The sequence below is a fragment of the Periplaneta americana genome, chromosome 3, assembly GCF_040183065.1.
Source record: "Periplaneta americana isolate PAMFEO1 chromosome 3, P.americana_PAMFEO1_priV1, whole genome shotgun sequence".
NCBI classification, from domain to species: domain Eukaryota; kingdom Metazoa; phylum Arthropoda; class Insecta; order Blattodea; family Blattidae; genus Periplaneta; species Periplaneta americana.
In genome coordinates, this window is record NC_091119.1 from 149,273,725 (window position 1) to 149,301,708 (window position 27,984).

General features: G+C 36.8%; 1 protein-coding gene and 1 non-coding gene across 4 annotated transcripts in view; both read right to left on the reverse strand.

Annotated features, from left to right (window-relative positions):
* Positions 1-27,984, reverse strand: part of LOC138696603 (RNA/RNP complex-1-interacting phosphatase) — a 364,465-nt gene that overhangs the window by 92,362 nt on the left and 244,119 nt on the right. The gene's annotated exons all lie outside the window — the stretch shown is intronic.
* TRNAT-CGU (transfer RNA threonine (anticodon CGU)) lies at positions 3,864-3,936 on the reverse strand. Its single transcript has one exon. It is a non-coding gene; the product is annotated as a tRNA-Thr (tRNA).

A 27,984-nucleotide genomic window follows, 5' to 3' on the forward strand; every position in this document is an offset into this window, starting at 1 on the left:
GGACACTTAAAATTAAGGACCCGATTTTAACCCGTCAGTAATTTATGTCTAGCTAAAATGGCGAGTAGAAAGAATTCCAATGCGATGTATTATAGGTGGTGAAAGAGAGGATTACGATGACTGTCCCAGGAGAAAGAAACCAAAACGTATCCAGGAACGAAATGGCTTCTTTTCCTAACTGGACGATAAAGATTTTGTCCTATTACCTTTCCGCCTGGACATAGAATCAACCCTGGGAATTTTACAGCAAATAGAAGTAAATCTGGAATTCGAGACGGATAGCACTGAGCAGGCTATGTTTGCAATGTTATTGAACACCGGTATATTGTATTCTTGGTAAATATTGAATACAAGTTCTTCAATAGTTCAGAATTAAGCTTTTAAGTATCCCACATGTTCTGGAAGTTGACATTTCCAACGTTTCGTAACTACATACTACAGGTTCCATCATCAGGGCAGATAGCTAAGACCAGAGAGGTCGCCTACTCTGTTGGGCTCGTTACGCCAGGCTAACCCAGACGATTGAGCTTTTGGTTTTTCATTGTTTAGAAGTTTTCAAAATCCTAACCGTTTCTTGTCTGATGTCTCCCGCTGTTTCCTCTGGGACATCTTCAGTGACTTTCTCCACATCACTGAGAATGTCTTTTGATAGTAATGCAGTGGGAGCTAAGGCTGACGTTGCGTGTGGATCTAGTGGGAAATCATTCAAATTCACAACCGTTCATTTAAGGAATTTATTCGCCGTCTGAGGATTTCCAACATTATATATAATTTTTGGCATTTTTGTTCTTTATCCGTCGCGTATTATTTCACCAATCGTTGTACAGTTAGCTTTAGCTCAGTCGTCTGGATTAGCCTCGCGTAACGAGCCCAACAAAGTAGACGAAACATTGGAAATGTCAAGTTCCAGGACACGGTGAGATATACAAAGGCCTAATTCTGAATATAGTCACCGTGAAAGCCTAAAACCTCAAATCTAAAACAGTTCTATTTTTCAGTGTATTAGGTCTAACAATAATTATGTAGACTACACTGCTTTCCAGCAAAATTTATTAAATTATTAATGGGAAATGTTCAGAGTGTGAAAGTATTTTATTTTAGATTTATGTAATAACGAACATATTTTATTGAATATAATTAGCAAAATATTTCCAAAAATGAATCATGATCTCAGGTTATAAAATTATTACACAATTATAACAATGAATCATCGCCACGTTATAAATTATTGCAAAACTAGAATAAATTAGTTATAATAACGCAAGATTATAGGGTATCTATGCCTGTTAAAATTTACGAACAACTTCTCGCTTTTTTTTTTTAATTATTATTTCCATTTGTTCAGGTCTCTTGAAAATCAACATTACATATTCAGCATATATTTAAAAGTATCAAGTATACCAGAATGTGTTTTGTTGATACAACTATAGTAGTAAGTTTTGCTTAGTTAATATTCCCTTAAGGGGTTAGATACAGCTTGCTGCAGTAAAATTTTGGAAATATTCAACATTTGTTTCCTCCATTCCTGTATCTTGTACAATAATGAAAATTAGTATGTGTAAAACACTGTCCTTCTGCTTTATGAAAAAAATATTTTTCATTATTGTACAAGATATAGTAATGGAGAAAAAAAAAAGTTGAACATTTCCAAAACTTTTACCGCTGTAAGCTGTAGGCCTACCTAACCCCTTAAATTGACGTGGTGAAATGGAACTTGTTTAACAAAGGACTTAACTTTAATAAAATATCAACTAAGAGAGAAATCGGCCCTTAGACTGTCAGTAAGCTAGACAGTCATCCAACCAACCAGATATTCAGTCGGGGAATCAATCAGCCAATCAATGAGCCAGCAATGCAGCTAGCCAGCAATTTAGACGATAGTTCCACATCAATGAAATCGTGGCTTCCTCTTAGACGTAAGATGGAGATGTTGTAGAGAAAATGCATCCCAAAACTCCAAAACTAAGCTATTATTACTGTGATATCATTTTACCAACGATTAATAGACTCCTCAAACCAGGAACTACCACCTCTTTGACCGAGAAGACGAGGTGACAGATCCCACGCCCAAAGCTCACTATTGCACGGAGAGGTTCGACACTGACGCGGGGGTCTTAAACACATAATCGAGCCAAGAAGTCAGGCAGGCACGAGTGCGGGCCCATTTCCACCGAGTCACCCACATCATTACCGACCGTATATAAAGCGATTAGAGTCGCTACAGAAAGAGTTATGCCCCCCCGACACCGTGTGAATTTCGCACAAAGAGTCAGCCATCGGTCCTCAATGTGTTTGTTAGATCACACAGAAGCGTTAAATCGACTATTATTAGCCTTTGTAAATATTTTCAAGAAGTGGTTTCAAAACTGTGGCCGGAGACCCCATAAAAAACTGTATATTATGTTCAAAATATTTACGGTATGCCTCACATAGACCTATCATCTTTATTCGCATTTATTTTCTGTCCTATTTAGTGACGCCCAAATACAACGGATAATCGAAGCTGACACTATGATATGATAATTAGGTGAATAATAAGCTATTAATTAAAAGGTTATTTGGGTTTGATTTAAATTATCCCGGAATATACATAGACTACTAAGATAAATTCTGAAGAGTTTGCATTCAGGATCGCACTTTCGATCTTTAGAATACGAAGACAGAACGCTCCTCCACGGACAATTCAATACGTGTATTAAATATGTGTAAAGAGAACGGATGATGCTACTTTACAGTCATTATTTCTAGTGCTATTAATTGCTATTATTATTATTATTATTATTATTATTATTATTATTATTATTATTATTATTACTACTACTACTATCATCATTGTCCCGCGCCGTGGCGTCGTGATCTAAGGCATGTACCTAGGACTCGCGTTACGGAATGTGCGTTGGTTCGAGTCTTCCTGGGGGAAGATATTTTCTCATTAAATTTCGACCAGTGTATGGGACCGGTGCTCACCCAGCATCGTGATGCACTTGGGGAGCTACGATAGGTAGCGAAAATCCGGTTTCGGAAACTAGTTATAACGGCTGGGGAGATCATCGTGCTAACCACACGATACCTCCATTCTGGTTGGAAGATCGTCCACCTCTACTTCGGCATGTGAACGTGAGGCCAGCAGCCGGCTGGTCGGTCTTGGTCCTTCAAAGGGCTGTAGCGTCATGGATTTTTATCATCATCATTAGATCCTACATTTATATGTAAAATATAGGTACGTGACATATATTCTGCAGCACATAAATAACGAAAGGCCTACATGCTTGGCAATTCCATGTAAATTTCTTTGTGTATATAAAATACACTGGCCACTAGGATTACTTGGTCACTATATTGCCTTCGTTTCTGTCATCAGTGGGTCAAGGTAACTTCTTCTGTCGTAGAACACTAAACTTGTTCTGAAAAACATTCTACAGCAACATACATAGAGATTTCTCAGTCGACATCTCGATAACCTCAATTACTTCCTTTAAAACAGTGGAAATGTATAGAATAAGGCAAACTAACTAGTGATATGTTTAAGTTATTATAAGCATAGCTATTAAATTCAATAGGCCTAATAACAATGCATATCTATAGTGAGAATTTTATTAAACTTTCTGGATTAATAGCGGGCTATTCGGACTCTGAAGAATGACACGAGTATGATTGTTATTAATTACGAAGAAGAGAAATGGTTAGTATCCAAGCAGCGATATCATACCTGCATAGGGCTTCCTTAGACGTTTTCTGGCAAAACTGCAATAACCTGAACTGCAGCATGAGTTTGTCTTATCTCCATCTTCGTAAAGATTAATTTGTGGCCCTACAGAATATGTCTGTTATGGTAACAATGATTATTAGAGTAGAAAAACTCGCTCCGGCGCCGGGGATCGAACCCGGGTACTTGGTTCTACGTACCAAGTGCTCTAACCACTGAGCTACGCCGAAGTTCAACCTACAGCACCGGATAGAATCCCTCTCCTCTAGTGTTTTTCTCTTTGTGATCTGACTCCAAGTTCGACATACATGTTGACATATATCTATTAAATCAACTGCCATTATACAAGGAGCACACTAAACAGAGTGACTTGGTGGCCCGAATTCCACAGTAATATGCAGTAATACAGGGTGTTTCCGGGCTAGTGTTACAAACTTTCAGGGATGATGGGGAAGGGCACATGTATCAATTTGAGATAAGGAAGCCTGGTCCGGAAATGACCGAGTCGAAAGTTACAAGCAAATATAGTTGTGTGGAAATGAAATAATTTTATTTCTATGTACACCTTATTTATGTGTATTTATCTGTACATCTTACACATACTGTATTCATCTGACATTGTTTACGTTGTCTACTTATAGTATTCCATTCAGTGCGCTGTCTGAGGGGTAGGGACAGGAAACCACAATAAAGCAATGCAAATGGCGTAATGTGTAACGGACATAGTCGGTCCTCATATGCACGTCTGTAGACATCAGTGTATGTGTACAAGTTGCAGTGTCCAGTCGATCAGTCCTAGTGAAATGGAGGAGTACACGAGAGCGGAATATGCAGACATGATTTTCGAATACGGATGAGCCAATGGGAACAGTAGACAAGCTCACAGATTGTATCGGGACAAGTACCCACGTAGGAGACATCCGACCCATACCATCTTTCCACGACTGTTCCAAAAGTTAAGGGAAGGAGGGCACGTGGTGCCAAATTACAATTCCATTTCCACACAACTATTTTTGCTAACTTTCGACTCTGTCATATCCGGACCAGGGTTCCTTATCTCAAATTGATACATGTGCCCTTCCCCACCATTCCTGAAAGTTTATAACATTAGCCCGGAAACACCCTGTATATTCGCCCAAAAGTGCAACGTTAACGAAGAATGTTAATTTTATGTCTGTGAAGTTACTCAGTCGAATATAATAGACAAACTGCTACACAGAAATTGTTGACCAATCTAAAATAATTCGTTTTGGTTTTACAACATAAATCAAGTGTGCCGCGAAAGAATCTTAAAGTGTGCTCAGAAGAAAGTTTGGGAATAGCTGGTAGGCTAAGAGCTAAACATTTAAAATGCAGAAACTCGTTAATTTGAGACAAGTTCTTGAATTTTTATTCAATGTCACCGGTAACATCAATAAAAGAGAAATTATTATAAAATGTCTAAATTATGTTTCGGTTTCTTTTTCTAAGAATTAAAATGTTAATGAAAGAAAAACGCCCAGTCACTCAATCTCGTGTGGCAGCACTGGTATAATCATTATGAAGTGATATTCGTATTATAGACTTATGATATCTATCTCAAAATAATCGTAATAGAGGCAATGTGTCTGGCGCTATAAAGATATTTGGTGTTCGCATTTTTTGGGACAGTTTGTTAGAGATTAAGCAAGAAGAGTCACACCCTGTTCTCCTCAGAGACCTTTCAACGTTCCTGACAAACGAGACAATGAACAATAGGTTTCGATTTATTTAGAAATATGGAATAATATCTTTTGGACAGTTTATGACAAACGAGATTGTGAACAATAGGGGAGCGGTGGTGCGTAACAGGGCAGGGGGACCGAATGGCAAGGCAATCCCGGGCCCGGCGGGCGGGCGGGTTCGCTGCATGGGACGCTCGCCACCCGTCACCTATAGCGTCCCGCTAAATCGTCATTTCTCCAGTTTTTTGTCATCACTCATTCATGGACGAGTCCCAATCTTCCCAGCCCTGCCTGGCGCGCTGTGATAAATTAGCAACAGAAGGTTTCTGGGCGGGGTCGAAATTAGGGATGACTGGTGACTTTATGTAGGCAAACGGTGGTCATATTCAGATATGAGAAGGCACAGGAACATATACAACTAAATCATGAAGAAGATTAAGCTCTTAAGTTCATTCTACCGTTTACATTTGAAGCTTCTATCACATCCGACCGACACTTTTCAAAATACAGTCGATCAGCTCGTTAGAGGTCACTAAATTTTCTCTATAAAATGACAAAGAACTCGCTTTTTAGATCTATTACACTTATATTAAGCATCCAGCACAAGCAATTACCATTAATATGTTACATATTTGGCCATTTTAAGGGGTTAGGTACAGCTTACAGCAATAAAATTTTGGAAATATATAACTTTTTTTTTCTCCATTACTGTATCTTGTACAATAATGAAAATTACTATGTGTAAAACACTGTCCTTCTGCTATATGAAGAAAAATATTTTTACGATTAAAAAATTATTTACCTACATTTTTTTTTTTTTTTTTTTTTTCCAAAATTCAGTTCGCTGGTAAATGATGAAGCGTTTCCCACATAACTCAAAAACTATCCTACATTCTGTGATGACATTTTTTGTGTGTATTCATACATGTCATATCTACAACATGATGCAAGATCACTTCTCTACCTTTAGGCCTAATAGAATGTCCGATAAAAAATAAATTCGTTTTTAAAAATGGCCAAATAACAGTACTTTCTTCTAACACAAAATTAAAATATATATATATATATATATATATATATATATATATATATATATATATATATATTATTTATTAAGGAATGTACAGTAGAACCTCTATTATCCGTTGTAATGAAGGGGCTGGATTGAACGGTTGATTGAAAAAATCGGATAATCCGTACAATGAAAGATTTTGTAATTTCCTCCATAGTCTTGTATTTAACTCGCTATTTAGTGGATCAGAAGTTCACTAATTTAAGTCCGGTTGTCAACTACGGGTTTTTAGGGAACAAGAAAGCCCTTTGTATTGACTGTCTCAGGAAAGATAGGAATAAAGGAGGTCTCACTTTGTAGATTTACATACTTTTTTACACTTTATTCTTTTAAATCGCGCAGTTGTAACTCCAATCTCGTATTCTGATGCGAGATGACCCTTCAATTACTTCAATTTTTTTTCGATACTTAGCACAACACGTTTTCTGTTAACACCCGTGGAAGACATTTTATAATTATACAAGTTATATTATAGAACGGCAATTCGCACAGTAGACAATGCTGTATAGCGATAAGGCTTGTAATGACGCTATCTAGCAAAAACATATGTAGTACCTACTAATATGTAGTACCTACAGTACTTCATATAAGTTATTTATTTCTGAAAAAAATAAAGAGCCAGAAATAGACAGTCGGATAATCCGCCAATCGGTTAATAGGGTGACGGATAATCGGGGTTCTACTGTAGTTGAAAGAGCATGATATTGTAAACATGAGTTTCAACAATAAAATAAAAGAGAGAGAACATGAAAAAGTTAGGAAGTTTATTAGTTATGAGGGAAACGCATCATCACTACACAGTGAACTGCCACCATTTTGAATTTTGGGGAAAAAAAAAAACAAAAAACAAATATACTTTTTTTAATCATAAGATATTTTTTTTCATATAGCAGAAGGACAGTGTTTTACACGTATCAATTTTCGTTATTGTACAAGATACAGTAATGGAGGAAAAATGTTCAGTATTTCCAAAAATATTACTGCTGAAGGCTGTACCTAACCCCTTAAAAGTAATTTCTTACTTTGAAATGGGCAATTGCATAAGACACTTTCAATGCATAAAGTGTAAATGTTACAAAAGGTGCGTTATATTACTTAAGGTGACTTGTATTTATTTAACCTGGTTTGAATTGTAAATTAGTTTAAAATAACTTGTAAGAGGATTTTAGACTAGTAATTTTAGCTTAATATAATTTATAAGTATAATTCTACGGAATAATGAGGGTGTATTTTTTTGTTTTATTTGAAGTATTGTGTCAATGAAACGTATTGAGTAAGTGAAGTTATAGTTTACAGTGGTAGTAAATAGTTTCGATAAAAAAAAGTTTTCAAAATTAAATATATTTTATATTGTGAATAGGGTTTCATCATTGCGCGGATCTCTTGGACACCTATTTCAGCCATAAACTATTAGGGAAAACACGAAAATTTTACTTGAAGCAAGTAAAGAGATAGATTTGGAAGTAAATCCCGAAAAGACTATGTATAAGATTATGTCTCGTGACCAGAACACAGTACGAAATGGAAATATAAAAACTAGAAATATGCCCTTTGAAAAGGTGGAAAAATGCAAATATCTTGGAGCAACAGTAACAAAAATATAAATGATACTCGGGAGGAAATTGATCACAAAATAAATGTGGGAAATGCCTGTTATTAGTCGGTTGAGAAGCTATTGTCGTCCAGACTACTATAAAAAAAACTGCAAGTTAGAATTCATAAAACAGTTACATTACCGGTTGTTCTGTAAGGTTGTGTAAATTGTACTCTCACTTTGAGAGAGGAAGCGAGATTAAGTGTGTTTGAGAATAAGGTGAATAGGAAAATAATTAAGGACTAAAAGGGATGAAGTTACAGGATTATGAAGTCCGACATAATTAGGAACATTAAATCCAGACGTTTCAGATGGGCAGGGCATGCAGCACGTATGGGGGAACCCAGAAATGCATACAGAGTGTTAGTTTGGGAGACCGGAGGGAAAAAGACTTTTGGGGAGGCCGAGACGTAGATGGAAAGATAATATTAAAATGGATTTGAAGGATGTGGGATATTATGACAGAGACTGGATTAATCTTGCTCAGGATCGGGACCGCTGGTGGCTTATGTGAGGGCGGCAATGAACCTCTGGGTCCTCTAAGAGCCATTTGAAAGTAAGTAATAATAATAATAATAATAATAATCATCATCATCATAATATTAACAGTACTACTAGTAGTAGTAGCAGTAGTAGTAGTAGTAGTAGTAGTAGTAATAATAATAATAATAATAATAATAATAATAATAATAATATTATTATTATTATTATTATTATTACACACAAAATTTAAAATACCGATAATGTAAATTGTAAACAATTCTAATAATAACCCCCTTGACAAACTTCTACTACTTTACACTGAATGAAAGAATTTCCATGTGTCAGATATCCCCCTCTCGCTCTCGGGCGCGGGTTCGATTCTCGTTTGGGCTGATTACCTGGTTGGGTTTTTCCCGAGGTTTTCCACAACCGTAAGGCAAATGTTATGCAATCTACGGCGAATCTTCGGCCTCATCTCGCTATCACCAAATCCATCGACGCTGAATAACCTCGTAGTTGATACAGCATAGTTAAATAACCAAGTAAAAAAAACTACCGTGTCTTGTCTTTCGGTCGACCTGCCGGTCGTTCCTGAGAATTCCGTCTTTCGATTGTCGCTTGCTCCGAGTTCCGAATCCCTCCGTATGCTCTCTCTGCGACCTACGGTAGTACCGGAGATCACCGGAGGAGAGCTTTATTCTTAATATCTGATTCCTCCACTAAGCACGATAGGTGGCACATATTTTAACATTTCTGAAACACCTTGTTGCAAGAAGTTGCAAATCTCTCGTTCAAAACATGGTGGCAGAAAGTAAGGTGCAAAGTATGGTTACATCCGCAGTGTAACCGCAATGTAAGTCTTAAAATTACGAGCTTATTCTGACTGAGGATTATCTTGGAGACTATAGTTCCTATTCAAATATTATATTTCGATCATTCTATGAGCACAACCTTTCGATCACCTGGTATTCCGGCTGAGCTAACTTAAAATTATGAAAGCAAAATTGTTAATATTCGGCAAAAAGCAGCAAAGAATTCATTTTAGAAATAAACTCTCGCTAAAATGAAGGGCAAATCATGACAATTTCTCCCCAGCCCCTTTCAGGTTAAAACAGTGTTAACAATTCGTATAGTAAGAGTGTCTCATGAAAATCAGTCTCCTATCAAGGGCCACCCAAATGTGATGCAGACCTGTTTATCCACTGAATGTCAACGTTCGTTTTCATGTAGTGATAAACCTCGTAGTTTTATTATATTATAACGATATAAGGTTTCATGAAATTGCCAAGTTTGGTCATAAAACAAGTGGAACGCACATTTAGACGCGTCCTAAACCTGTTATCTGCAGGGGCAGGCAGCGAGCGTGTCGCAGAGGTTATGGCCGGTGTTAGAGCCAGCAAAAAGCCCCCATGCCGACAAGAATATATCATTTTCATTTTTTAAAGATCATTTCTTATGTGTCTTTTAAAACCCACTTCCGAACACAAGGGTCAGAATTTCTGGGCTCGTTCCAAATGCTTGATATGATATCATATAAGTCAAACTATGCACTGTGGTTCGTGAGAACCATGAAAAGCTCGGAGTCGATTCCAATCATTCGGTCTCTAGCATTTAAGAAGAAAATTATTAAAGTTGCTTACAAAGTAAATAGTGAAGAAAATCAAGAAATAAGTTGAATGAAACATGGTGAAAATATAAAAGTACGCTAGTATAATTAAAATTAAAGAAAGAAACGTCTTCATTAGCATATGCCACCTTGCTCGGACGGGCAGGGCATGGTTGCGCCCCACAGTCAAGTAAGATGCAGCAGATAAAAAAGGGTCCCTGTTTTGTGGGCATAGTTGCGCCCCGTTCCCATCAGGTAGAGAAAAGGGGCATGGCATAGTTGCGCCCCGATTCAATAGGCAGAGAGAAAGACATTACGGGAACTCGAGGCTCGTAATCAACCAATCTTATTGATTTCTTATTCGATTTAATATTCATTATCGATACCGTTAAAATGAACACCATGAAGTTGGCAGTACTTTATTAACTGTTTTTCTACTGTTTATGCAGTGATATCGATAGCCTACCGTTAAAATGAATACCATGAAGTTGGCAGTACTTTATTAGCTGACATATTCAAATGAGTGAGTCGTTGGGATATGGGGCCTTAGCAATCTTGACATTTTATTAGTGATTTTCATACCGTCTGTGGCGTATAGTGAGGATAATTTAAAATGAATGTTAAGTTTAGTGAAAAGGGTAAAGAGTTAATAATTCACAATGGTTCTAAGTTTCGATTTTCGAAACCCTGTACCGTAGGGTTAAGATATCGGTGGTGTACAAACAAAAATGCAGTTCATTTATTGTGTGTGATCGATAAAAAGTGTTATTTTAAACAGCAAAATTGATCATATGCTACCTGATTTCAGTGCAGCTACCACTAGAATATTTTTAAGTAATTTATTTATTTTATGACAATCACTTTCGTGTGTACTATGCTCATCGGGGCGCAACTATGCCATATCCATTCTGCTACCTGATTTCTTCGGGGCGCAACTCTGCCATGCCTAGGCCTCCTAATTGACCGCGGGGCGCAACTATGCCATACCGGCTCGGACTTACTGATCTTGTTGCAGGTTTAAGGATAAAATGATTTCATTACACAACAGAACAACATACGTATACTGTATTTTAGGGCTTTAGGCCATTTTATAATTAAATGACATAAAAGAAAATCATTGGGTATATTTCACAAGACAATTCGACAGCAAATACAATCGGTTATTCCATGAGTGTGTTTCATGGCCGAATAATAAAGCGTGATTTATGGCCACAGATATCCTCGGGTTCTAACCCGTGTGATTTTTTCCGACAAGGTCTATGAAACAAAATTTCGCACACAGCAGGATCTCTAAAACGGAATTCTAGAAAGAAATAGAGACTACACGTGAGAAGCTGCGGCGCGTGTCTCAGGAATTATTCAAGAGGTGTGAGACTACCTTGACAAGAAGACAAGCACAGCAGATCCTATGTCTATTTACATTACATGTCTGACAACTAGAGCTGTTCCATGACACTGAAACTTGACTATTCGCTTGCTGATATCATTAATGATTCACATCCGATGAAAGCAAATCCAGTTTTCAACCGAACATTAGGGTTGGGCACTGGGAATTCATCTGCGTCGGTTTTTCCCTAAGAGATTTTCGCAGTTTATAAGTTGGGCCGTGACATCGGTATATTTGTATTAGTTTGAGTTCGACTGAAGGTGAACACACGACGCTGCGCCGGACAGAATGTGTTTCAAGTACAGGCAGCGGAAGCGAACTTGACACACGTCTTAGCAAGCATGTTCCGTGTTTTGCATATGATTATTGTGTATTATAAAATCAAGATAATACAATCACTATATGTAAGGATTAATATCGTAAAGGTTTAAAATGCTGGTGAAGTTGAGAATAATTGTTGGAAATCATAGGCTACTTAAATTGTCACAAATGTAGTAAAACTTAAGTCTGAAAAGATTTTTATTTATTTATTTTTATTTTTTTTTATATTTAGTGTTTTGCATTAAAGTTTTAGAATGCCGAAAACATGTATGGCGTACAATTTTGCTTTCCCTATATTTAACTGTTACATTAATTTATTTATCATATCTATTCCGTACCTTACTTTTCTTGCATGTTGTTTGACTGGTTTCGGTTCCTGCTGCAATAAACAACAACTTCATTTTCAAAGTTTCAAAACATAAAACATTGTAAAATATTTCACATCATCCATTTCTACATCGAGTTGATAACAATCGAACTTGTCATCTGACAAAACTCTTGCAATTTTGCATAATTAATTAAAACCGCGGCTTTTTTGTATTACTGTGTTCATTTTCGCACATATCTTTTTTCTTAGGCCTATATATCTTGCAGATCATTCACTTTGAGATGAGATTATTTACTATCGAAATTTGCTACACCAATTTCACACCAGTCTTTTCGAGACATTCGGTTGTAGAGGGGATAAATCCAAAATTAGATTAAGTATATCCACACTGTTTTTTTTTTTTTTTTTAATATTGGGTCACCAAGAAGAGTTTGGGCATTACTTATAGAAACTGCATCGTTTTCGTCAAACATCGTATGAATCTTTTTCACCCTTACATACAATGATTGTATTGTCTTGATTTAATAATACGCAATAATCGTATACAAAACACGGAAAGTGCTTGCTTAGGCGTGTGTCAGATTCGCTTCCGTTGCCTGTACTTGAAACACGTCCGGCGTCGTGTGTTCACCTTCAATCGACCTCAGACTAATACAAATATACCGATGTCACGGCCCTATTTATGAGCAATGGAATGTTTGTTACAAGGATCTCTTGCACACAATACATCTAATGCTCTTGTCGAACTGAACGGTGTATAATAAGCCTAACCAAAGCGACAAGAACTTGTTTCTTCATTAGCATTGTTACTAAAGCTTTAAAGTTAAAGGGGAAAAGTTATTTTAGAATATCTTTGGAGATATATTTTGAGACAAATTTAAACACAACTATTATAACAGAGACATTTTCAATAATGTTACAATATAGTTATTTACGTAACTCCTTAAGAAAGCGAGTCTTTACGGTAGGAGTGAGATGGATGGCTCGTCCGGAATATCGTGACGTGTACGTTAAAACGCTTTCTTAAGGAGTTCGTACAATATTCTGTTTCATACTATATAAAAATATTTAATATTTGTTAATTGTTTTATGTTGGAGATGCACCGAACGTAGGCAGACAATACGCTCATTACAGGGCCTACAGTTCCGGTCACTGAACAGTTGACGAGCAGAAGAGAATTGTTGCTAATAATCATGGCGGCAAGTTTAAGAGAGGGATGTGAGACTTCGAAAGAAGTATCAAATGCAGTAAATGTAATTGTAACAATGAAAATTATACAAGATATTTAATAAACAGTGCAACGAAGTTGAAATAAATATTTATGTACAACGGTACACTCCGCCTTAAAAACACATTATTCTTCCACACGTCCCGTTACTAACCACTACGTCTGGTGACTAAACAATGTTATGATAATTTATATTTTCTTGCCATGAGTGTCCCTCAGCTACGAGCATAGATATTATTTTCATTCTTCCTCTTCCCTCTTTTCCTCCCGTGCACATTTGTGGTTAAATTTCTTTCTCATGACGCAACACACAGCTCGCTCACTAGCCAAACAACCAAGGACAGGGGCCAATAACGTTGAATCGAGCTGGAAATAATTAATTTATATTAATTTAGTTTAGTTAAGGAAGTTAATGCGAACTGACAGAAATACCACACGTATCTTTAATTTATTGACTTCAATTAGGAACATTTAAGCTTGTACAAATGCACATATAGGGCACTCCGATCAATAATGAATATTTGCTTGATATTATGGGTAGTAGGCCCTATGTCTCTGAACTGAAACTTTTCTATGTCTGTGTTTTCATAAAAATGATTTGAAGTATATGTTTTGTGCTATGTTACTTTATTAATTTAAATATTAAATGTTGAAGTCATAGTTGTGGTTATAGGAATAACATCCAATAACACAGACCCATCCAAAAAAGTATACCAAAGTTAGAATTTATTAATTATTTTGAGGGACGTCGTTTGATTTATGACAATGCGCAAAATAAAAATTATATCATATGCACATAATGTAAAATGAATATAGAAACAGGAAATAATGCCACAAAACAAGGAAAAGGCTAATAATTAAGTCTTCTAGGTTTATCATTGTGTATACGTATGTTGGTAGACCTGGAGTCCGGAAAGTAACTACGTATAACGTAAAAGTTCAATTTTCCGTACTGGTTTGGAGTACGGAAAGAAGTAAAATTCGATATAGTATGAAACAAAATATATTTACTTTATGAAAAAAACTAGATGAATATTTTCTAAGTTGTGTGTGGTTCTTTCCATCCATATCACAACCTGCAGTGAAGTAGTTCTGAGTGGCCAACATAACTAGCCTAAGATCGCTTGCTCAAAATACGGTTATTGGAGTCAATTGACACCTATGGTAAAGAATGAGGCGATCCATGTAAAACAATCTATTTATGGCATTCAATGAAGCTGAGGGGTTTCGTTTGACTGAAGTAGAAGCATTTTGCTCCTTTCTTCTAGGAAAAAAATTATTACAATGACACTTAAAAAGATATTTTAAACAATTTTAATGACCTCAGTACCATATAAAATCGACAATCATTATGCAAATGTATCAAATGAACGATATGACTATTAGACAGAAAAAAGAAAAACTGGAGTGTTCCTTTTAGGCAACACTATAAAGTAGTGAATGATCTAATTGTATCCCTTTGTGATGTTTCATTGTTATTAAAAAGATGCAATTAAGAAAGCCTTACTAACATACCGGTATGTCAAATATAGTCAATGAAAATATTTATCCTTATATCCTACGTCATATATACCCAGACTGCTCGGCGTTATATGTTTTGACAGTAACAAATTTTGTCAGGTTTACTATGCTCCCGTCTAGTAGTTACACAAGGAGTCACGTCATAACTCCCATTTGAACTGCATTAGCGACTGTACTGCCATCTCGTGTTCGTTTACGGCGGACGGGTGCTATCCTGGCGGTTGTTCTCTTCAAAGTGCAACCGATTTTAACTTAGGAATGAGCAATCTATATGTGATCTCGGCTTATACCTAGGCTAAATGTATGTTTGAATATTCATACAATATAGCCTCTGATCATTTCAAAATGAATATTATTACTCTAGAATATTACGTTTTCAGAACTAACTTAATTTCCTTTGTGTGTGTGTGTGTGTGTGTGTGTGTGTGTGTGTGTGTGTGTGTGTGTGTGTGTGTGTGTGTGTGTTTTTTTACCTGCTATGAAGTTAAGTAGAATGGAGACTTTTAGAGGTTAGTTACGCTGTGACGTCACCTTACTAACCTAACTCCTGTTATTTCTTTCTTGTTTTAATACCGGGAAATCATTCACTCTTTTCCCAATCCCGCTGAAACGGATTAAACATTTGCATTTTCCCATTCCCATCATTCCCGCCAAATCAAATCCCTACAGAACACCCGCTAGGACTAATTATACGTATGTATATTCTCTGAACAAGGGAGATATACGCAAGGAAAATTCCCGAAGAAGAACAAGAATTACAATTGAATTCGTTCTTCTAGTACAGCATTACTGAGCTGACTACAATATCTGAAAGTCTTATACTTAGGGACAAAGTTGTAAAATGGCTGAGTTGTTATTTCGATGGTCCTATATACATACACGTTTCTGTTATAAGCCTCTTTCAATTTGTTTCTTGCAGGCGGTAGTACTTAAATTCCACTTACAGGCCGGCTATGCTAATGTATTTATCGATCTGAATACCAAAGATTTCTTTCTTAAATGAAATGCAAGTGTAAAGAGATACAAAACACCATCACCAAACGATACCAAAATTAACAGTAACATAATTCAGATGTCAAACAAAGTAAAATCCGCCTTAATGTATTATAGGGCGTTTGCATTATCATCTCGTTCTTTTTAAATAAATGCACCTAAAGGACCTAATAGCCGCTGTGTAAATAGAAACAATAACATTTGAATAATATTAAAAACAACAAAAAAAGAGTTGACCTTTTGTATGTGTGTGGTCTGTCTTTAGACATGGAAAAGGGGGGGGGGGCTGTGAGGCAGCCAACTTTTCTGTCTGTCTCTATATTAGGGGCAGAGACACTTGGAAGTCGCTATCCATGTTGCAACGCCTCCACACAACACTTTTATATGCAGCAATCGTACAGTCACGAAGGAGCTTTCAAATGATAATAATTTTACAACACTAACAATGCTAACTTTATTCTGTAGCTCCAATCACGGGCTCTAAACATAACGCGATTTGATTTCTACTGTTTCAACGTCCTGTAATTTATTAAGCAGATCATTCCAGAGGGCCGGGGGTGCCCCTAATCTCATTTTATACTAGTCTGTCTCCACCCATTTTCAACCAAACAAATTACTGACTACAGCGATCTTCACTCAATAAAACAAACGTGGTTCGAGGTCTAATTGAAGCGGTACACCTGTTGGTGCAAGCCACTGCGGTTCGACTCCTTCCCGTGCCTCTTATCAAGATCTTTTATTCAAATGATACGTTTGCTGCCGGAAGAAATATTTTGGACGCGACTGGCAGGTTGCGCATGTGCAAAACGTCAAGATATGACAAGTGTGGGCGTGATTACAGTCATAAGGATTTGACTTGAGGGATCAGTACCATTCTCATTCATAATTCATACTTATTAAGTACAACTAAATTTGCGAACAGCAAAAAATTCGTCCTTGTATCCAGCGATATGTGGACAGACTAGACAGATGAGGAGGACGAAAAGCAGCACTGCTGAAGGCGGGACTAGAAACTTTAAAGTTTAAAACAGAAGAATGTGGATGTAAAGGGAAAATAAATCATCTACTTCAGGAATTAGGCTCATGGCTCGTTTCGTACTTATTCTCCTAGTCAAATAAACCACCTAGAAGGACACTTCTTGATACATTTTTCTAGTAAGCTAACTCCAAAAAAACCAAGCATAAAGAGCCATGAAAACATGGCCTGTACATAATTAGTATCACGCGAATTTCCACTTCATTCCTATATTTACTGCCAGTGACATAGGTCAGCTGCCAGAGACATCTAAATTCAAATGTTACGAATAGTACATGGGCAACTGAAACAACGCCATTGCCTTTTTGTTAACACATTTGACCAATATGTTAGAATGTTTCACATGCTGCAAATTAAGCAAAGTGGAACCTACAGCTCATTACTCTCCTCCTGAAGGAAGTCACATTATTGATTTTCTTTCCAGAAAAATCTATCACTCTCTACCAGGTTTGAATCCGCAGATCCAAAGGCTAATACGATAATCAAAAGATATGAAAATATGATTGGTTGGTTGGTATCTGATGTTAAACAGTTGACAATGATGTGATTTGGTGTCTTGCACTCCAATATTTAGCAGGAAGACTGAAAAACTGAGTAAAAGTGGACAAGAAAATATGTGTGTTATTTTATAAACAGGGTTGCTCAATTAAGGTATGACTCGACACTTTGCAATGACCAATATGGTCAATTTTGTCATTTAAAAAATTTGATGACATTTTGTACTCTAATTGTTTAGGTTTATGATGGTGTTTGTTTAATGTAAATATGATAAATAGTTTTCCAGAAATAACAACCACGATAGATACATGATTTTTTCTTTAAATTGTTGGACTTCAGTTACTGCAGGCCTGTAGTAAAATATCTGATATGATAGTGTTTCAAGTGTAAAGAGTTAAAATTCTTATACTTATTGTTAAAAAAGTTGCGCATTTTATAATTAATAATCGCTTATTAATTTTATAGAAAGTAAGATTATTTTATGAGAAGTTCAAGCTCTAGTCTAATAAATAAAGTTTAAAAGAAAATAATAATTAAGTCAACATGTTAAATAGTTTTAGAGCTATGTTTAAATTTATTAATGTATTGCAGGGGGAACTAGCTTCCCTATCCCATTATCTCCTGGTCTACTTGCCTCATAAGTGGTGCCTTGTTGGTATCACTTGTGAGGTTCAGACCTGTCTTCGGATAGTTGACTAAAGAAAAAAGAAATGTATTGTAAAATCAATACCCCAGGAAATGAGGAATAAGTTTGAACCTACCTGGACTACTCAGATCTGCAACATTACACTAAAATATTTATTTCTGGAAAACTATTTATCATATTTACTTATTCTCCTAAATTCTGGCTAACTAAATTTGAAAGTCATATTGAGATTAAAATTTCAGATAAGTTGAAGTTTATATAGGAATACTTATTTTATAGTTTCAGTCTACAACTTATCAATTAATACAGAAACAATTTTCTGTTATTTCACATTACAAGATGATAATTCCACTAATATTTTCGATTTTTTAAAATCATCTTCAGGTGGAGAGACATAGATTGACAAATTGAGCATAGGTGAAATACAAGAAGAAACATAAGTACAGTAGTGGCAAAAAAAACCGGACCGACCCTTGTAGCTGATTTTAGAGCCTTGTTCACTCCAGAGCACGATAGACTGATAACTAAGACTTTCGTGGTTCGAATCCTGCCTGCGAAGGAAACTTTTTTTTTTGTTCCATATTGAAATTTATTCCCAATACTTTTCGATTGCAGCGATATTTTACTACTTAATTAACTTATTATTCCCAGAACATGAATTTTAGCAGCAATCGAAAAATACTGGGAATAAATCTGAATAAGGAACAAAAAAAAGTTTCCTTCCCAGGCAGGATTCGAACCACGAAAGTCTTAGTTACCAGTCTATCATGCTCTGGAGTGAACAAGGCTCTGAAATCAGCTACAAGGGTCGGTCCGGTTTTTTATTTTTGCCTCTACTGTACATATGTTTCTTCTTGTATTTCACCTATGCTCAGTTTGTCAATCTATGTCTCTCCACCTTAAGATGATTTTTAAAAAATCGAAAATATTAGTGGAATTATAATCTTGTAATGTGAAATAACAGAAAATTGTTTCTGTATTAATTGATAAGTTGTAGACTGAAACTATAAAATAATTATTACTATCTGGCTAACTAACTTGTTTTCGAGGGTCGAGGCCTGGAATAGATTCGTGCACTTAGTTTTACATTGACTTATTGGGATTCCTACAGTCCGACAGGTGGCGCAGGTAATATTTGTGAATCCGATCCCGACAGGTGGGCCATCCTTCCTTAACCTTGACATATCTAGATGCTATCTCCCCGAAAGAGTACCTGACAAGCCCCAGGCGCGAAGCCTCAGTCATATCAGCATTGGAAACCAACACTTAACATAAGTCAACTCTATTAAGTGGCTGTCGGAAGTCTTCAACGTTGCAGCCAGCCTACGCCAGATAGAATTACACCTAACCGACTGGGAGACAGTAAAGTGAAGGAGTACGTACCAACTGGTATTTATACCTACTACACAGCGTTGCTACATGTTACATTTAATTTCTAGAAAAAAAAAAACAAACAAACAAACAAACATACAAAATTGTCAATAGAATACCAGTATTTGACGAAACTTGCTCGTAACAATCTGATCTACGTATCATGTGAATTAATGTAATATGTTTTCTTCCACTCTACAAATCTAGTAGTGAGAAAAGGATAAGTATCGTGGAAAGCCACGTCGAGCACGTGCTTTAACAGTCTGCTGGAGGCTACTTAAATGCAGATTTTAAACTACATTTAGAAGAACTTGAGACCCCCGGCGTTGGATATGGAATAATTCTTCTCGGGTTCTCAGCCAGATGAGTTAGATAGGCCTACTTGCTTCCTAGCTTTCGATGCCTAGCTCTGACATCTTCAGGGATTAATTTCAATCCTGAAGAAGATGGCAGATCTAGTCATCGAAAGCTTGGAAGCAACTATCCAACGCATCTGGCTGAGAACCCGAGAAGAATTATTCCATACATTTAGAAGATTTTTTTTTTCGCTTCCAATTCGTACTGACAGCTAACTTTTTTGTACTTAACTTCTTCTTTATTGTGCCCATTTATTTATGGTCTACGATTGTTCAAAGGTAAGTTTCGACATGATTTTGTAAGGTTCCGGCATTCTGGGAAACGACTAGTTGCCTTCGGCCATCTGGAATTAATTAGGCTACAACTTGGCTTCATTTACATTCTACTGAAGCTTAGTTAAAAACTTCTCGTCAAAGGCAGTGGATTTCGATTCTTGTGAAGTGAATCCTTGAAGAAGATGGCAGAGCTAGTCATCGAAAGCTTGGAAGCAGCTATCCAAAGCACCTGGCTGAGAACCCGACAAGAATTATTCCATACATTTAGAAGATTTTTTTCGCTTCCAGTTCGTATTGACAACTAACCTATTTGTACTCAACTTCTCCTTTATTGAACCCACTTATGTAGGAACTAAGATTGTCCAAAGGAAGGTTTCGATATGATTTTGTAAGGTACTGGCATCCTGGGAAACGACTAGTTGCCTTCGGCCGCCCGGAATGAATTAGGATACAACTTTGGTTGCAAAATCTTCTTCATTTACATTCTATTGAAGCTTAATTAAAAACTTCTCATCAGAGTGGATTTCGATTCTTGTGAAGTGAATCCCTGAAGAAGATGACAGAGCTAGTCATCGGAAGCTTGGAAGCAACTATCCAACTTTCCTGGCTGAGAACCCGAGAAGCATTAGCTATTCCATACATTTAGAAGATTTTTTTTCGCTTCCAGTTCGTATTGACAATTAATCTATTTGTACTTAACTTCTCATTTATTCATATTCATATTTATTATCATCATACGGCTTTCAGATGGCGGTTTCCCTCATATTTCTGCATACGGTCCACCACTACCCTCGATTATATTCAATCACATATCGTAATATATTTCTCCTATCATCTATATCTCCTCATATCTTCCTATTACCTAAAGTTAAACCCTATTTCTGTCTATTTCTTCCTCCATCCTTTCTCATGTACAGTAGTGGCAAAAAAAAAAAAAACCGCACGACCCTTGTAGCTGATTTCAGAGCCTTGTTCACTCCAGAGCACGATAGACTGGTAACTAAGACTTTCGTTGTTCGAATCCTGCCTGCGAAGGAAACTTTTTTTGTTCCTTATTGAAATTTATTCCCAAATTTTTCGATTGCAGCGATATTTTACTACTTAATTAACTTATTATTCCCAGAACATGAATTTTAGCAGCAATCGACAAGTATTGGGAATAAATTTGACTAAGGAACAAGAAAAAGTTTCCTTCCCAGGCAGGATTCGAACCACGAAAGTCTTAGTTACCAGTCTATCGTGCTCTGGAGTGAACAAGGGTCTGAAATCAGCTACAAGGGTCGGTCCGGTTTTTTTTGCCACTACTGTACAGTATTTTCAACTCTTTACCTTCTTTATCCCCCTTCAATCCCATTTCCGAATACTATGCAATACTGTCTACCTTTCTCTTATATACAAACATTCTCGTCTACATCTACTCATCCATCTCTACTACTATCATTGTCATCTTTCATTACTGTTATCCCTAATTTTCTGTTTATCTTAAAACCTTTTTATCTCTGCCTAGTATTCACTAATTTTTCTACGTTCTCATCTACATTATCGTATTATACTATTTGTCTCATTTATTGTTCCAGTGTTCTAATATTTATAATACATCCTTGCTATTACTTGTTTAATTCACTTATCACTTTTTCACTTTATTGGATAACTTTTACGATTCACTCTCTCTACTTGCACTCACTTTCTACCTCCTCACTTCCCATATTCGTCCTCTCTCAATTACATGCAATCCTAAATATTATTTACTTACTATTTCCAACTCTTATTAGCCTCACTACCTTTATTGCTTTTCTTCTCATAGTTTTATTCTATTCATCTTCTCATTAACACTTCACTACTTATTCCCCTATCTTATTCACAGTATTTAACTTCTCCTTTATTGCGTCCACTTATGTAGGGACTACAATTATTCAAAGGAAGGTTTCGATATGATTTTGTAAAGTACTGGCATCCTGGGAAACGACTAGTTGCCTTCAGCCGTCTGCAATGAATTAGGTTACAACTTAGGTTGCAAAATCCTCATTTACATCCTGTTGAAGCTTAGTTTAAAAAAAAAAAAAAAAACTTTTCACCAAAGGGATGGCAGTAGCGGACGGTGGGTTTGAAAGTTGAGGAGGCCAAGACGTGACTGATGAGAATATAAAAATATAAGGCCTCTGACGTACCTCATTACCAAGCGCAGAATTTATAGGTTTTAAGAAACTAAAATTAGGTTTTCCAATTTATGTTTTAGGATTTTACATCTTATGTTTAGGAATTTATATGATTTTACGGGAAAAAAATAAAAATGAACAACATAGGCCTACTGTTAATGTATTACAACGGCTTGGTAAAGATTGCCTCTCTTTAGGATATTTTAAATCCAAACCTACGAATTAGGTCTTTCTAGGTAATATTAAATTTAAGAATGTTACTCTTTGCTACATAAAACGAATAAGAAAAGCAATATTTCGAGAGTAACGAGATAGCAACAAAACTGATTCGAACTCTAAGAATCCGGGGCTTGCTCATTACTGTTACATAGTCTAATTTTACAGCAAATTAACTCGACGATCCTCTTTCTTCTCAAATCGATCAAATAGGTCACAACATATTGAACAACTGCTACTAGAAGAAGCTAGAGACGAATCTGCATTTGTTTCTAAACTCTCGATATATTTAAAATACTCTTTAAATAAATATATCTTGTAACACAAAAGAAAAAATATCAGGAACACCCGCAAACAAGAGAAAAATCTAACAACATAAAAGAAAACTTTTACGCAGGGAGAGAAAACTAACAACACGTGACTTGAATTTCTAAAACCAAGAAGAGAGAAAGAGAGAGAGCTCCCCAATACAGCCGAAACAGTTGTCAGCGGTGGGTAGGACGTCTCCAAATTCGGCTCCCCTCGCGCGTTCTAGTCAACTTTAAACATTCCATTAACCAGCTATCTTATTGGTTGAACTGCTGTTGTCATGGTTACCGGGGAGTAGAGTGATGTACCCGACTCCTCTCTCCCGCTCTCGCATAGACACTGCAGGCTGCTAGATGTCGACTATACAGGTTGCAGCGCTATCTGTTATTTTTCAGTAGAATTATTTGTTCTATCTACAGTATAGCGAGCGGGCATCACCAACTGGATGTGGTCGACTTTACGTAATTTACATCTTAGTCGTAAGTGAATAGTAAAATTAATATAAAAGGAAAAATGTTCGTCATTTGCTGTAACTTGTTTGTGATGTTAATTCAGCTGGAATTATTACTGTCATATTGTATTCTGGTAAAATATTAGGGGAGGCATGGCCTCCCTTGCCTCCCCTGAAAATCCGCCGCTGAGGGATGGATTTCGCTTCTTGTGAAATTTGTACTGGATACAGTGACCGTGGTAAAGACTATCTTTTAAAATTTCGTATTTCCTTGTCATTTTTATTCTGCCGCCGTCTGAAATTGGTTCCCGTGACTTGGAAAGGGCAAGTGGATATGGATGCGACAAAATCGAGTCTACTGAAAACGAACTGAGGAGTAGGACAACAGGTGAGGAAATCATCTGACACCGAGATGCTGGATAAGAGCTGAATGCGTTAAAACAATTACCCGGACAAGTGTGTGGTCTGGTGCATGCTACGAACCCCCGCGGAGGAGAGCTCAAACAATGATGCGGCGCATTCTCCTCCGTCACCGCGCGATCGTGTACCGAGTGGATCACTCCTCCCCGACCCCAAGCTGTGCGCTCTGGTTCAGTAATTTAAGTGTCCCTCCACACCGCTTTACGATTACTTACTGATTGGCAGCTGTTGGGAGGGCCACAGCCGCGGGTTTGCTTCCTACGATATGCAACGACACTTCCCAACAATATTACAGTGTTGTCAGATTTCGCTCGAATAAAAAGTTTCTTTTTCCATTTCATAGAATTGGAATTTTTGGCAACAAATCCAGCGAATTCTGGTTGGATTCTCAGTAGAGACTTATTACTAGAGCTAGGATTATTAAATAAATATTTGAAGAGTCCACTGCAAGAATGATGGATGTCATTTGGAATACATTTTGCAGGAGAAGCAATTGAAAGTTTGAAATTCTTAGCGCTCAAAGCTTAACTGTGACTTTCCGATCATTACTGGACAATGACTATCAGTGTTAATGCCATATAACTCTGTATGTACATTCTATATGTCTTAAGCTATGCATTGACAGTCGTAGTTCATTTTCGACAAGAAAGTGACATCCATCATTCTTGCAGTGGACTCTTCATTTTATTTTCACTGTAATTGAAATTCGTAATTCTATTTCAAGTTTCAGACAAGGTCACCTGAGCATATATTTTTAATTATATTTCACATACAAATACATATTTTGATTTTTTTTAATGTAAATTCATATTTTCAAATAGTCCATTCACATAAAAACACATTGGGTGCTATTCATAGACATTTCGTTAGCCCGGGCTACGAACGTGCTAAACAGGATTCATATCATATCGCTGACACTGGTTTATGAATACGAAAAACGTTAGTTCGCTGATCATCCACCGAAAGCCCACGCTAAGAATGTCTATGAATACGGCCCATAGAAATTAATCAACGTAAAGATTAATTTTTGGTCCTACAGAATACGTCTGTTACGGTAACAAATATTAGGGGAGAAAAACTTCGGCGTAGCTCAATGGTTAGAGCGCTTGGTACGTAGAACCAAGGACCCGGGTTCGATTCCCGGCGCCGGAGCGAATTTTTCTCCTCTAATATTAATTGTTCCCGTAACAGACATATTCTGTAGGACCAAAAAATTAATCTTTACGTAGATTCTTCGAGCAACAGTGGATATTACTGTGGAATCCAGGACACCAAGTCACTCAACTGAGTGCGCTCCTTGTAAAATGGCAGTTGACTTAATATAAAAAATGTCAACATACATGTCGAACTTGCAGTCAGGCCATAAAGGGAAAACCACTGGAAGAGACTGATTCGATCCGGTGCTGTGGATTGAACTTCGGCGTAGCTCAATGGTTGGAGCGCTTGGTACGTAGAACCAAGGACGTGGGTTCGATCCCCGGCACCGGAGCGAATTTTTCTCCTCTAATATTAACATAGAAATTAAGTTTTCATCAAATAATTTTCGACAAAAGCCCCATGTCAGATTAATAATAACCCGAACTTGTAGTGTAGTTGCTTATACGTGACAGCTAGCAACCGTTTCTCAGAATTGCCTATTTCTGGACCTATGGAATTGCAGTCTGCTCTCTCACCACAAGCGATGAGCTGTTACCACTAAAAATTGTACTGCAACTAACACACATAAACACTGATGTGTCATTTAGGAGTGCCTTGTAAGTTATCATAACGCTGATTCAGAAAGCAATTATAATTTCATAAATATCAGCTGTCTATTTTTTTCGTTTCCAATAATAAACATGTCTCTAGGAAGCGCATGCTGTTTCTCAATGGCCAAGGCGCGCTCCTTTTCACGGTACAAGGCAGTGTTCCGCGATAATAGTCAGTCATTTGTGATAGACAACTTGAGGATGAATCTCACTGTGTACTGTAATTTTTCAACAGTTGGCGAGACAGCATAATTTATACTGGCGAGTACTGCATATTGTTTGTATTCACATAAATTAACTGAAACATAATTAAATATATTTCCTTTATTGTCACAAATTTTCCCGAATTTTAGCACATAAAATATAAATATTTTTCCGATTTTTAGCACCTAAAAATCAGAGCCCTACTTATTATTAGTGTTCGGACATGTATTCACTTAAAACGTTAAAAATAGGCAGACAAAAAAAAAAACACTGAAACATCCGAAATAGACATTAAAATGCGAACTTATAATAAAAATGCATATAATCGATATACAGGATGAATCTACACTATATTCAACCAACAAACTTCTAGGAATTGTAAGGACACCCAGTCCACACCTGTGGAGTAACGGTTAGCGCGTCTGGCCAGGAAACCAGGTGGGCCCGGGTTCGATTCCAAATCGGGACAAGTTACCTATTTACAGTTAATTTAAGTGAAATGGAGGAGACAAGTAAGAACTTAATCTAATAGTAATCATAGTTGTTAGTAGTAGTTGAGAATTAGTTGAAGGAAAAACTGAATGAGGTAGAAACAAATAGTAAGAATAAAAACATTCGAGATTTATATAAGGGTATAAAGGAATTTAAGAACGGATATCAGCCAAGGGTAAACGTGATCAAGGATGAGAATGGTGACTTGCTTGCAGACTCTCCATCAATCCTAAACAGATGGAAAAACTATTTTGCGCAACTACTAAATGTACATAGGCCAAATAGAAATGATCGGGACGATATTGAAATACAAACTGCTGAGCCATTTATACCCGAACCCACGCTTTCAGAAGTCGAAATTGCGATAGAAAATCTGAAAAAGTATAAGTCTCCAGGTATCGATCAAATTCCAGCAGAATTAATACAAGAGGGTGGAAGTGCATTGTATTGCGAAATTTATAAACTTGTACTTGCTATTTGGGAAAAGGAAATTGTACCAGAACAATGGAAGGAGTCCATAATTGTACCTATTTTTAAAAAGGGGGACAAAACCAACTGTGGTAACTTTCGAGGAATATCACTTTTGTTGACGTCGTACAAAATTTTGTCCAATATTCTTTTGAGGAGATTAACTCCGTACGTATATGAAATTATTGGGGATCATCAGTGCGGTTTTCGGCGTAATAGATCGACTATTGATCAGATTTTTTGTATTCGGCAGATAATGTAGAAAAAATGGGAGTATAAGGGTACAGTACATCAGTTATTCATAGATTTCAAAAAGGCATATGACTCGGTTAAGAGGGAAGTATTATATGATATTCTTATTGAATTTGGTATTCCCAAGAAACTAGTTCGATTAATAAAAATGTGTCTCAGTGAAACATACAGCAGAGTCCGTATAGGTCAGTTTCTATCTGATCCTTTTCCAATTCACTGCGGGCTAAAGCAGGGAGATGCACTATCACCTTTACTTTTTAACTTCGCTTTAGAATATGCCATTAGGAAAGTTCAGGATAACAGGCAGGGTTTGGAATTGAACGGGCTACATCAGCTTCTTGTCTATGCAGATGACGTGAATATGTTAGGAGAAAATACACAAACGGTTAGGGAAAACACGGAAATTTTACTTGAAGCAAGTAAAGCGATCGGTTTGGAAGTAAATCCCGAAAAGACAAAGTATATGATTATGTCTCGTGACGGGAATATTGTACGAAATGGAAATATAAATATTGGAGATTTATCCTTCGAAGAGGTGGAAAAATTCAAATATCTTGGAGCAACAGTAACAAATATAAATGACACTCGGGAGGAAATTAAACGCAGAATAAATATGGGAAATGCCTGTTATTATTCGGTTGAGAAGCTCTTATCATCCAGTCTGCTGTCCAAAAATCTGAAAGTTAGAATTTATAAAACAGTTATATTACCGGTTCTTCTATATGGCTGTGAAACTTGGACTCTCACTCTGAGAGAGGAACATAGGTTAAGTGTGTTTGAGAATAAGGTGCTTAGGAAAATATTTGGGGCTAAGCGGGATGAAGTTACAGGAGAATGGAGAAAGTTACACAACACAGAACTGCACGCATTGTATTCTTCACCTGACATAATTAGGAACTTGAAATCCAGACGTTTGAAATGGGCAGGGAATGTAGCACGTATGGGCGAATCCAGAAATGCATATAGAGTGTTAGTTGGGAGACCGGAGGGAAAAAGACCTTTAGGGAGGCCGAGACGTAGATGGGAGGATAATATTAAAATGGATTTGAGGGAGGTGGGGTATGATGATAGAGACTGGCTTAATCTTGCACAGGATAGGGACCGATGGCGGGCTTATGTGAGGGCGGCAATGAACCTTCGGG